Raw genomic sequence first — 14,009 nt, forward strand, 5'->3', positions numbered from 1 at the left:
TGCGTTTGCTATTACTCTTCCATTTCCTTCATTTTCTCAATGTGTTGTTGGAAAGTGCAGACAAGCTTATGATATGTATATCAAAAGAGAACTTTCCCTGTGATGGATGATAGCAGGACAAGGTCAATAGCAGAAGTGATTTAAGCATTTGCTAAGATCTGTTGCATTATTCCACTGTAAAGCCTGCAAGGCAAGAACACACTAAATCTAATAAATACTGAGCCACATTACTCCACTTGTGTCTCTCTGTTCATAAATAGAAATGTTTCTTGGAATTCCAAATTTAAGATTCCTGCCATGCTTTCAGTTGGCTATGATTTTGTGTTTGTTTGAAAGATGCTTAAGAAGTGCTTACAGGTATTTAGGAGTAACCAAACCATTCTGACTACTGGTTTTGAAAAATGATGAAATGTAGCTTGTTAGAGCTCAGAAAAATGAAAACGATAGATTTGCTGCTGATTACTAAATCATATTACCTTTATACTTGTATAAGACAAATAGTATATATTTTTCATTATTTAAATAAAATGACTTCTGAGTTGAATAAAAAGTGTTTACATTAAGTGACTGGCTGAAAATATTGATAACCATAGTAACAAACACTAGCAAAACATGTTCCCTTTGGGACAGCATCACTATCATGAAGAGATATAAAATCATGCTAGGAAGAAAGGGAAGGTGGAAGGAACAAAGGGAAAGATGTAAAATAAGGGCACATTTATACATTTTATAACTATAGCTACCTCCTCAAATGAAATAATGAGGGAGAGGTGGTGTGAACAGTATTTTCTTGATGAAATATTCCTACCAGGAAGAGAGTCTTCATGTAGCACAAGCTCCCTATAGTGTACATTTTTTATTCTACAGTCTGTTTACTATAGCACAGCGTTAGTAATAATTGCACTAAGTTTTTGTTTCCTGGAGTGACCAAACATGTCTTGGCAGGAATCAAGTGTTTCAGGCAACACTGCCTGTGACCCTTTCCATGTTCCCATGGCACTGGTCACGAGTAACCAGGACATGGGGCATAAATTGCTTGGGTATGTAGGTCTGGAAGAAACTCCCTCTGGACTGTTAATTTTCTAGCAATCAAATCTGCCAGTGTAGGACTTCTTTGTCCTGTTGTTTCAGCAATTCAAAAATTATTGTGCCACTGTGAAATTCCTTTAATAAAGATTTCATAAATATTTAATGCATATTAGGCCTTAAATAGCAAATATTTCTAAGGAATAAATGGTGTTATATTAAGAAGTATAATTTTCAGTAACTTCTTTTTTTTTATTAATATTTAGAGAATTTCTTCCCTACCCCTTTTTAGCAGACCATTCTGCTTGGGGCTACTGTTTTAATAGTGTCTCATTCTTGGCTTTGTCATTTAAGTTCCTCATTTAATTTATACATGAAAAATTCAATAGTTTCAATGTTCTAGCTTCTCATTGTTTTAAATTAAAATGGAAAATGTGTTCCTTTGTATACCACTGAATATCTAAACCACTTAAGGCAACTTTAAAGAAATCTTTTTATAAAATGTTTTTTTCTGTCTTCTTCCATAAGAGAAAGTGGGCAAGGCAGGTAAGATGACAAACTTTCTTGAACTGAATGTTGAATTTATTAGATATGTAACGATCAATAATAAACAAACTTTGCCTTACCAAGGTATCTGCAGGTTTTGCTTTCCTCTAAATTAACCCAACTCACTGATTTCAGTGTTTGATTGTTTGTTTTTTTTATCGGTTCTCCTCTTGCACAGTTTATGGCACAGATTGCTCTGGTGACAGGTTGCAAGGTTTAAAAGATCTCTGCTTTTCACAGTTGTGGCTAATGCTGTTGGGTCATATGAAACCCTCTATTTCTGGCAGTGGGAGTATTGTATCTTAACAGTGCCTGCTGCCTCCAAGTGGGAAGCCTTGGTTTAAGTCCAGTAAAACCAAAGGAAAGAGTGGTGTTAACTTTCTGGAGACTCAGGTCAGAACCTGTGAGAGCAGCAAATCTGTTTGCCTGCAGAGAGCTCAAAAAGCCCTGTCATAGAGTCTGGTTGAAGTTTTTAATTTATTTCCATCCAGAGCTTTAACAAATCAAGTCTGAAAGGCAGGAATTACTTCCTGTTCAAAGTACTAGAATGATGAGCTTCAGTCACATAATCTAGCACTAGATCAGAATCCCTCAGGGAAATATTTACATTTTGCCAGTTTACTCAGAGGAGTGGCTCTGGGGATCTGGAGATATCCTCTGCATATATATTTTAATTTTTTTTTTTTTTAACTGCAGGAAACACTGATGCCAGAGCTGAAGCTGGTGATTTAATCATAGGATTGCTAGAGGCTGCAGTATTCTATCTGCTCAGAAATCAATATCTGTACTTTCAGTTATATTAGAGAAATGTTTACTTCTTCACCTGACTGAGATATTAATTTCTATATGCCCTGTTGTCCGATTTTTTTTTTTTTTAAGGTAATGATTTGTGGGGAGAGTAGCCTAATTTATTTTGAAATCCTTTAATACTGCCCAATTTTCCCGTTATTGACTGGTTATTTTGTCTGTGTGTACAGCACCATTCACGTGCATCAAGATGCTCTGCAAAGGATTTGAATTGCTCTGTACGTAGGAAGCGATGCTCTTTGCTAAAACACAGCCATCAGGAGGGCAGCGTGTAGTAGCAACCTTTGTGTTGCCAGCGCTGCTGATTTCAGCTCAGGAGGTGAATGGGAGAATTCGTCTGGTGCATCAGGGGAATTTAAGTAGGTGAAATGCAATTACCCGCCTTGGAATATGATCAGGATACGGGTGCTAAACCCCGGCCCGGTGAAAAGTGCCGGGGGATTTTTAATGACCGCGAGTCAGATAACACTTTATTTCCCATCCCGAGGACAAAACCTCTATTAGCAGTGTCTCCTGTGAGTTTAATACGGGCCCGCAGGGGCGGGTGTCACCTCCCGTGGCAAGTCGCGGTTCCTGCATCTGCTCCCTGCCCAGAGGAGGGTGACACGGGGGCGGGAGGGAGGCGCGGAGATTTGCCGGCTGTCACGGGAGCTCTGTGGCAGGACACGGGCTGAGGGGGATGGCAGGGGCTGCTGCGGTGCCACTTTCTTAGTGGCTGGACGTATCTCCTGCCGGGAGCGTGCTGCAGCATCCAGCTGTCCCCGGAGGACTCCCGTCCACAGGCTGACCTGCCTCCATCCACTTCGTTTTCTTAATGAGAACCGATGAGATCGCGGCTCAAGGTGGTTGGTTACAAAAAGCACATTAAACATGTCAGGGCAGGTGATTCTCCCACTATAAAAATTGGCAGTGTAGGATTAGCTGGTATTGCGTTGGAAACCTATTAACATTTGAAGCAGTTTGAATTAGGAGTCTTGATAGAATTAAAATTACTTTCCTTCTCCTCTGTGAGCGTTGTTGCTGTCTTTGTGCACCTTGTAATGAGAAGACTTATAAACCAAGGAAGATGTTTTCCAAACATCTCTATGTGAAGCCATATTTCTCTGTCAGATTTACAAGCCTGTATGGATAAAGGAGAAGAAGAGAATGGACAGAGGAAAGAGAAACCAGTGAGTTTCTGCTTATCAAGCTTGACAGCACACACCGAAGCACAGAAGTGGGTAAGTGGAGAGGCACAAAGGTCATGGCCTTGGGAACAGATGTGCATTGGCAATGTTCAGAATTACACAGGACACGGGTAACAGTATCTTGTTTCTTACACACTCAGAGCAGGGGAATGCAGGTAGAATAACAAGGGAAGGCATCATCTTAGCCAGGGAGCTGGATGCATGTAACTTTTTCTGAGTGGGATTCCCTTTCCTTTTGGTTTCAGGCTGACAGCCCGGCATTAACAATGTGTGCTGAGGATATGCAACTATTTCTTCATAGCTGCATCTAAAAAGTTAGGAACCTTCAATCTGCTTCACTGCTTTGATGAGTGACCCCTAGAAAGCCTTATAATAGCAGAGTAAAGAATTACTACTGCTAATTTTAACCTGGTGTGAGTGGAGTGGTACCAGAATTAGTGCAGCATAAGAGGAGGTGAAGGCAAAAATCCAGGAGGTGGACAAGTGAAGCCACCTGGATGGTGAGTTTAGGGCAGGAACCTGGGACAGAGTTTTGAAGTACATGTTGGCCTACTGAGCAGACACAGAGATGCAAAATGGAAGGGAGAAAACAACGACTAACATCAGCTGGGGAAAAAGTGAGTGATCTCACAAGAATGTAACCCCTGGGCCTTTCAGCACAGTGAGATGTGGTGATCTGTAAGAGGAAGTGTGAGTAGGGAGAGAATCAGAAGGACCTGAGCACTGGTGTCAGGATTTTGACCTAGAAATAGTGAAATAAAATGCAGATTACAGAAAAATATTGCCTGCTGCATGGAAGTAGATGTGTCATTGCATATTTTTCCCTAGATCAGAGTTTGCTTTAAATTAATGGGATCAGGCAACCGTCACACATGAGCTGTGAAAGAGGGTCAGTATTAAGTGATTATGCATTATTTATAAAAGTAGCCTTTGTTTCTCATACTGTATTTCTAGTCTTCTATAGAAACTCAAACACTATAGGTTTAATTTTCATCAGTCCTACTGTTTGTTTGGGGTTTTTTTAACTTCATAATATTTTAGCTCAAAATATAAAGCTATTCCTTTCAGGACTTGATCTCAGTGTCTCAAATAACTCATCTTCAGGCTTAGTTTTTTTACTTCTTGATCCTTACACCAGCACAGTACCTATATACTCAAGTGAGTCCCTCTTTGGAATAATATCTGTATGTCTTCTGCTGGTAGAACATTCAAAAAAGAAATCCAAATTATTTTTGTCATGCATGTCTTGGTCTTCATCTATAGACATTAAAATATCACTTAACATCACGTACTCACCATAGCCCTTCACCTGGCACAGCCATCCCCGAGTCATGCCAGCAAAATAATCATTCTTTTTCTCAATATAAAAACTCATCAGCAGACCCATTTCCATTAGGACTCTTTGTGGCCTCTGGTCAGCTTGTGGACCTTATCTCTGGCAGACAGCATGACATTTCATGTGATTTTCACCCCTTTCTCCAGCAATGTCCAGGTTGCCTGTATTTCCTATTCCTTTGGCTCCTTCAGGTAATACTTTCTGCATAACAGGTTCTATCAGGTGCTCATTTGAGGGAATCCTGATATCTATCTATCTATCTCACATCTGCATTCAGGTTTTTTTGGTTCACACATGCAAAAAACATGCAATTAATCCCTTTATCTAAGTAAAAGTTCATCTGCTGATAATGTCTGCAGTTTTAAAACTCTTGCAGTACATTGCTTAGGGTTACATTTCCTTTAGCTGGTTAAGAAGAAAAGCACTTCTGAGATCATAATAGGGGATTAACATTTACTGAATATAGCGCAGGTATGACAAAGGAGAGTTTTTAAATTTTGTAAGCTCAAATGTATCCTAATTATAAGGGCTATTATAATCTAATTACCATTGTCAATAGTCTATCCACAATACTGAAGGAACTAATATTCACTAATTACTAGCAGTTTGGGTTTCCACATATCGTAGGTTTTGATTTCTTTTTCATGCATCAATAACTTGACTTTGATATTACTAAAAATAGAGATGGCAATCCAGTCCTGAAAACACTTCATTTAATTAAAAGCAATAATTCCATTCCATTCCATGAAATTATAACATTTATGTTGATCTTTTAATATACGTTTAAATATATATAGGGTATAAAAAGATTTGATGTTAATTTATGCAATCTACTATGAGAAATAAAAAAAATACCATGTAGTCCAGAAAGGTCACGTTGTCAAATATTCTGTAATGTATTTTATGGTGCCTTCTAAATAAAAATAATTAAAAGGAGTTCATGAAGTAGGAGCAATTCAGAGAGAGAGATTTCCTAAAATCCATAATGCTAAGTCTACTGTTAACTCCAGCAGTACAGATCTTTTGAGAAAAAATGGGAAAGAATTATGTTTTAGTTTATAAGAAAATCCAGAGGAGAAATGAAATGTCAGACAGGCATCACATTTTAAGTAACAAGTGAACAAGTCAATATTTGCCCTACACGATAAAAATGGAGTTAACCACCTTCTATGCACAGGCCTGGGAAAATAAATATCTCAAAATTTGCATCAAAGGAAACATTCCTCCTTTGTTTTAATCATGAATGAGCTTGAAAAGTAGCTGTACTTATTTAAACAGATGTTCCTTTCAAAGCGTGTTTTTTAGTACAAAAATGTTTCATGAGCCTTTTTAAAAAATAATAATAATAAAAAAGAATGAGTTCAGTTGTTTTAATATTGTAAGTAAAAATACCCTAACAATATTGGATAAACAAAAATGAGCAGCATAATGAGACACCTCTATTTCCACTGTTTCCAAGCATGGATGAATGGAATAAATGATTTATCAATTAGATCAATATCACTTGCTGTATCTAAAACCAGGAACATGTGAAAAGAGTGTAATATTTTCAGGCAGCATTTTTCTTTTTCTCCTATGCTAACCTACAGTGCCCACTGCATTCCTGTAATACCACCGTAGACCGAAAAGATACTCTACCTGAACATCTGTCAAGCAATTTGCAAACCATTTTCTATTCATGAATTATTTTCATGCCTGCAAAAGAGAGATCCCCCAGAACATGACATGGCATATAGACTCTGCCTTGTGCAGTTAAACCCACATAGACAGGGAGATCCACCAGTGGTGGACTCGCTTGAATAATTCTGATAGAAAAGAGGCTACAGAAAGTCAATGTGCAGGTGATGCTTTGAGGTGTGTGTGATCAGTGCTCTTTTACCTTTTTTCTCTCTCTTTTTTAGCTGTTTTATAACAAAATGACTGAGTTAGCCCAAAGCTTTGTACAACTGCTCTCACTTTCCTCCAGTGACTAAGTCACTTGCTCATCTTTTGGTAGCCCTCTGACCTTTACATCCCTTGCTCAGTCAAAATCATTCTACTGGCCAGTCTTCATGTAGGATGGATTGTCAGAAAGTGAGAGGCCCTTATTTGCATTAATGAGGCTGACAAAGACCCAGCGACACAGAGGTAGCAGAAAAGGAATTTATTCTTTTCCATCCATTGCACCACTAAAGCTGGTGTTGTTGTAGGATATTCAGACCTTTTCAGTGCAGCTCTTTGGTTAAATGTCACATTATACTTGGGAAACATGTGGCTCAAATTTTAACTTTCATTGCAATCTGTAATTTTGGCCACAGGGAAATTTCATTCACTAGTTCCCTCCTGGACAACAAGAAGTCATCTTGACTTTCTTGTCCTGGGAATGCAATACTTTTCACTACATTTCACACTGAGTGATTCCATCTCCCCCAACAATAAGACAAGTTAAGAACTTGTGTTATAAACATTTAGCCCAACTTCTTCACATAGGATGTTTGAGCTGAAGAAACAGAAATTATTTTCCTCTCCTCCTTGAAATCTTGAAGAAGGAGACAGAATCCCACATTTCACAGGAACTACCTTGTATCTAAAGGTCAGGAAGGAGTGAGAAAATAATGACCAGAATTAACAAAACCTTAATATGTAAGAAAATGCTTTGTTTCCCTTGTAGACTGTAACTGTATACACGTAGCATGTATAACTTAAGTGCATGCATATATAGGTACTTGCTACATATTAAGTAGTTTACATATGTACAGATAAGCTGTATGATATATTATATATATAGTTATTAGTAGATCAAGAACTAATATACCTTAGAATTATTATTTTATTTCTGGTGGTGCTTACCAACTCTTTATGCCAAACTGGCACTCAAAATGTGTTCCACAATATCTAAACACAGACAAAGGGTCAATTCCTTTCCTGGCAACTACATATTCTAGACAGAGCCATACTTTCTAATTTTTGCCTAGAGCTAGGGAAGTTCTCTTATTTGTTCATGTCGGTGGCAAAGCTGCCACTTCACTGCGATCAGAGTCTGATCCTGCTGCCCAGAGCAAAACACATAAAAATAAATGAACTGTCTAAACAGTAAGCAACATGCAGACCTTCCTGGCTTTCTACATACATGATCCTCTGGCTTAAAATAGGCAATTCACCACTGCAAAGAACATTAGGTCCGTAGACTGGGGATCTGGACAAATGGGTGATATGATCATTCTTGCCTGTCGTCCTCTTGAACTATTATGCAAGTCCTTTTTTTTTTTTTTTTTTTTTTTAATCAACCTTTCTATAATCTTATTTTCTACTTCTATGCATTCAGCTCGAATTTTTCTATCCAGTTGGAGTTTTTCCATCCTGGCTGGAGCTGAATGAGCATGAAATGGTGCCACCAAAATGTTATGTGGTATGTGCCTAGCTGCCTGGTGACACTGAGGTAGCAGCTGTAGCACTTCATTCACTCCTCTCTCCTCAAATATAACTTTTAGCATGTCATCTTCAGGCTGAGGGTTTTGGAAATAAGGACACATGAAGATTTCAACCTTTTTGACGGTGAGGTTGGAGCAAATGTTGTGTTCTTTTTCCTCACTTTAAAACTCGTGGAAGTGAATAACTTCCACGCTTTGAAACATGAGATCCACCTTTGCTGGAAAGGAGAATTTGATGGCTTGTACCTGATGTGCAGTCTTTGTTGACTGTACAGAAATTCAGGTTGACTTCGAAATGGCTGTAATACTGTCTGTAAAATGGTCACAATGAACAAAATTCACCAAAATTGATAAGGTTTTGCAACTCTGCTTCTAGACCTCGAAGCCATAGTTAGGTGGAAAGTTGAGATGAAAAGAGGTGGGGTTTTTTGGGTTTTTTTGTAGTTTTTCTCACAATTCTAGTTCTGGGCTGTTGCTTTGATGTCCTGCTCTGGTTGGACATCTGTCAAAGAAGGAAACTGTCCTTCCTGTGCACTAAATTGCTCCCTTAACTTTTACAGTCCTGACAGCACCAAGGAGAGATGCTAACTGGTCTGAATGCTGTGAGGATAACAGTTTTGAAGGATAGAGGACCAAGATTTTGGAAGCTGACCAAAGAGAATGGCAAAAACTTGTGGATGTGAGGGAGACTACAGACCTACAGGGAGGAAGACTGATGCTACGAACTGGCAAAGGAAATCACGGAGACACCAGGTGAGGAGACACAATTGATTTTGGGGAATTGATTTTGACTTGCATCACAGCAGGTAAATGGATATGGCAAGATAGGATACCTGGGTTTAGGTGAACAAAATAACTGCTCAGGAGCCACTTGATGTTTTATTTTGTCTTTTTTCTTTTCCCTGTTGCACAAACGGTTGTGTTCTTGTTTGCCTCCCCCGACTCACCCTCCCGTTTTCAGAGATTAAATTGGGAATTTTTTGTTCTGTAAATAAACTAGTTTTTGAAGGGAGGGTTGTATATGGAGAGGATTATGTATTCCAATGTTGTTTATGTGGATAATTTGGAAGATGTACTGTGAAAAGGTTTACATCTGCAGGACTTGCATTCTGAAACGATTGAAAGGTACCAGGGAGAATGCACTTCTCTTTCTTCCTCCCTCACGGAGTCCTTGTGTGATGCTAATCAGAGCAGATTTATAAAGTGCATAGTAAATAAAGCCTGAACAAAGGGACTTATACTGAGGAGAAGTAAAGAAAGTTGACTACTTGTTATGAAAAGTACTCTAAAGAACTATTGTGTACTCTGAATGGCACTAGTATTGTAGGGAAAAGGAAAATCATAGGGTTAAAGCCAACCTGTAAGCACAGTCATAGCATGCCGATTTAAAGTTTCCATTTAAAGATCCTGAGGCAATTGCAAATGGTGTTTTCCTGGTTTGTTTTTTTTTTTAAAGCTTGATTTTTGAAATATTAATATTCTTTAGAAAAGCAGATTTTTGTTTTCACTCAGTATAATTGTGTCTGTGGTGATGCATAAGCACACCCTTCTGACCATAACAATTCACCTTAGAGATCTTTGAAGAAAACTTGGCGAAGAGACCTAAGGTCAAAGCCCGGTATGAAGCTGTTATTCCCAGCCTCACAGTAAACACAAAATTACTGGCCTGCCTGAATAAGAAAATTGCTATTTTACCAGTGGTTGATTTGCTGTCTGGATAGATCTCTTTAGCTTAAGAACTTTCTGTTTAAGTAATCTTGGAGCAATTTATTTTTGTTTCTAGCTAAGCCTGAACAGTAAATGTATAGGGTAAAATATCTGTGCAGCGAAACTAAACATTTGAAAGTCATGGTGTATCAAAGGTGGTTATATTTACTAAATTACGAGAGGCCAGGGGTAAACCAGTAAGGCTGCAGACAGTAGATGAGGGATACCAAAAAAAGATTAATTACATATGTTGAAATACTATGCCAATGAAAATTATGCAATGAACTTGTTTACTGCAGCAATTCAGTTTCATTCCCAGCTGGTGTGTAAATACAATAAAAACGTTTATCTGTTGTTTGGTTAAATATATTAGCAAAGAAGCTAGTTGTTTCTTCTTCAATTTATTAGAAGACGAAGAAGGAACAAGTGAGCTGGGATAGGCAATGCAGTGACAAAGGATACGCCTTCTTTGCATCAGTCTTTACCTGGGGCAAGATTGACTTTCGTGCCTCTGACATATCCAGTGTCCAGTGTCTTTGGGAATGTAGATGACTAATAGAGGAAGACCAGGCAAGGGATAGCTTAAGTAAAGAGGAGAAGCACAAGCCTGTGGGACTGGGTATGTTCAAGGATGCTGAGGGAGCAGTCTGAACTTACTGCAAGGCTGCTTTCTGTTACCTCTGAGAGGTTGTAACCATTTGACAATGCCCCAAATTACTAGAAAACAGCAAATCAATCTACCTACTTAAAAGCAAGGGGAAGGATTCTGAGAACTATAGGAGAGTGAGCCCACCTTTGTCCCTGAATAAGGTTATGGAGCAAATTCTATTGATTTGCTGTTTATAGGGACACACAAAAAACCCCAGCGTGGTGGTTGTAGTGGCTACTTTGCATTCACTATGGGAAAATTGTGTCTGACCAACCTTCAGCGATGAGATGACTGGCTTGGTGGATGACAGGAGAGAAGAGGATGTTGTTTATTCTGATGGCAGCAGAGCCTTGCCCATGGTCTCCCATAGTAGTATCTCCGCAGCCAAAGTGGTAAAAATAGGCTGGACAGATGGAAAACTTGCTGTGCTGCCAAAAGATTATGATCAGTGGTGTGGAGTCCAACTGGCATGTGATTATTAGTGGCATTCCTCAGCAGATGATACTGGGGCAAATGCTGATTAATGTCTCTATTAATGAGTGGAGTGGTGGGAACGATGATAAATCCTCGTTGAGATTGCAGATGACACCAATGCAGGGACCAACGAGTAAGTTGGAGGGAAGGACTGTCACCCAGAGATAGTTCAATAACCTCGAGAAACGGGCTGACAGAAATGTCATGGAGCTCAATAGTGGCAGACTGAAGAACATAAGGCTAGGGGAAGATCTAAATGTCACTTTCAACTTCTTAAAAAGGATTTATAGAGAAGATGGAGCTAGACTTCTGTCAGAGTTTCACAGCAAAAGGGCAAGAGGCAATGAACAGAGGCTGCAGGAAGGAAAATTGTAATTAGATCTAAGATGAAAAATTCCTCACTGTGAGAATGGTTAAACAATGGACCTCGTTGCCCAGAGAGTTTTGGATTTTCTGTTTCCAGAAAAAACTACATTTAGATTATCCCTTCATTGAGATGGGAGTTGGATACAGACAACTTACAAAGTTTTTCCAACCGATGTGTTTAATAATACTGTGAAGAGGAGACTGGTGATCACAGAATTCTAGGATCCAAGTTTATAACATCAGAAAAGGCCTGTTAGACAGTCAAGTCTATAATTTACCAATTAAAAAAAAAAAAAAGACATAATTGCTTGATACAGACATAGGGGAGGTGTCATTTAGACGTTACTGTTGGTGTGAATGTAGGCCAGGAACCAGCACAATTACTGTCCTCCAAAAAACATTGTAGTGTCTTTTGACACTACACTTTCAATCTTTGAAAGACAAATTGTAGCAAAGCAGCACACATAGCTTTCCTTTATTTGCAGCATAACTGAGGATGGAGCTCACCCTAATTTGTGTCCTGCAGATAAAATAGAACCTGGACCTTTGGAAGGACTTGGATAGGAAGTATCACTAACTCATTCACTGGCTGAAAATTGCACAAGTTTATGAGTGACTCCTGTTGCTGAAACTTCTCAAGTCTTCTGTCCTGGAATGTTAGCAAATGCTTTCAAATACTTTATTGTAAGGGTCACAGTTACCTCTAAAGATACATTGGAGCAAATCTTGTTCTATGTAGTAGTTAACCAATATGTAGTCATGCTGACTTTGATCAGATACAGACAGTTTCTTACATCTGACTATTTCAGGCATAGTTATCTTCTGAAGAGCTTAATGCTGATCTCCTCTATGCTATTCATATCACTGATGAAGGTTTCCTTGTCATAGACAGGTGTAAGAAAGCCACAATTTTAAAATCTGTTCCAGGTATTAGTAAAACTATGGTCATCCTCAGGAAAGAGAAAAAGCTTGAATCACTTCAAGGAATTTAGGATGTATTTTTAATTATGCTGAAAATTTTGTTTCATGCTGTGACATACTCATTGTGATTTTGATATGATTTCCTTTTACCTCACTGTATGTGAGAGCACTTATTTCTTCCTCTTTTAACTCTTGTGACACCAGTTCTCAAACCAGTGTGTGTAATTGAAATGCAGATGTATGGAGAATGTTCTGGCAGATAAGCACATCTTCAGGAGCCAAAATATGCTAGTACAGACCTACTTCATGCTGTGCTGAGGAGTGATTTGGGGTTTGGTATCTTGATTGCTATTGCTATCACCCTTAATTTCTGTATTCTGTATGGACATGCAGACCAAGCATTACCTCCTGCTCTTAACCATCTCCTTGACTCCCTGAAGGATGAAGCTGCCCTGCTGATTGTTAGCAGTGTGCACTTGGCAGTGTGGTTTTATATAAGTTTGTACATTAATATTGTCCACTTGGGGTTAACATATATAAGCTTTTTCCAGGCTCTGAAGCAAAACCAGACAGGGAGCTAATAGGTGATAATTTTGCAGTAATGTGTATTTATGGTGATTTGTCCCTTAGCATCACTCTTCAGGGTGTGCCACGAGACATGAATATCAATGTGCAGTTGCAAAATAAGTTAATTTAGGCACTATATTAATAAAATTTTCTTCTTTATGCCAATGCTATAGTATTAGAGGCCAATACTGCATGAAGTCTTTGGCTATACATACACTAACTTGCACTATAAAATGAAGTTAGAGTGAAATGTATTATTTATAATTTTTTCCTTCAAAAAATAAAAATCTATTTATTTGAATAATTTTTGGGAAAATTCAGCACATGAAGGAAACACCTGTATCCATTTTCATTCTGGCAGTATGACCTTAAGTCTAAGGAATTTGTAAATTACTTTCTTTTTTTAAAGAATTGTTTCTGCTATGTCTTGCCTTGATTCTACTCACTTTGCAGAGATGAAAATCAATGCTCTAAACCTTTGGGATTTTGTTGGGTTTGGTTTTAAAGGGATGTTTTAACTGTGATAATCACAAAAATAACTAAAGAAGGAGGATTTATGTTGAAAGTTTCCCTTTAAAAGTCAAGTATGACTGCAGGAAACTTAATTGATCATTCAGTCTGTACACATTATATGGGCATTGAAAAGCGAACCTTAATTTTCGAAGCATTTTTGTTAGGATTATTGAGATCTCTTCTTTACAAGATGGATGCAGGACACTCCATGGCTCAGGAAACAGGTAATGTAACACTGAGTTTATTATTACACAATTCACAGCCTCAGATTCGACGTGGGGATGACTGGAAGTCATTACATCTGACAACTGCTCCATAAATTTACGTCAAAGGGAGTGATGCTTCCAGTCTGGTTTGTTAAGGGCATCCGTCTGCCTAATAAAATCATCTCTAATATTGGTTCAGAATTCAAAGACTAAACAGGCTCAGAAAACAACCACTCAGGGAAAGACTCCAGAGGGCAGTGGGGTTGAGCAAATAAACACTCGCATTCCTCGCAC

At 38.5% G+C, this 14,009-nt stretch overlaps 1 long non-coding RNA gene across 1 annotated transcript; it reads left to right on the forward strand.

The window, feature by feature from the left end:
* The first annotated feature begins 3,466 nt into the window (after nucleotides 1-3,466).
* Nucleotides 3,467-13,735, forward strand: LOC126649113 (uncharacterized). The gene is made up of 3 exons (XR_007630972.1): nucleotides 3,467-3,599; nucleotides 8,873-9,065; nucleotides 13,674-13,735. It is a non-coding gene; the product is annotated as an uncharacterized LOC126649113 (long non-coding RNA).
* The last annotated feature ends 274 nt before the right edge of the window (nucleotides 13,736-14,009 follow it).

This window comes from Myiozetetes cayanensis, unplaced genomic scaffold (genome assembly GCF_022539395.1).
Source record: "Myiozetetes cayanensis isolate MyiCay16 unplaced genomic scaffold, myiCay2020 scf5-8, whole genome shotgun sequence".
NCBI lineage: Eukaryota > Metazoa > Chordata > Aves > Passeriformes > Tyrannidae > Myiozetetes > Myiozetetes cayanensis.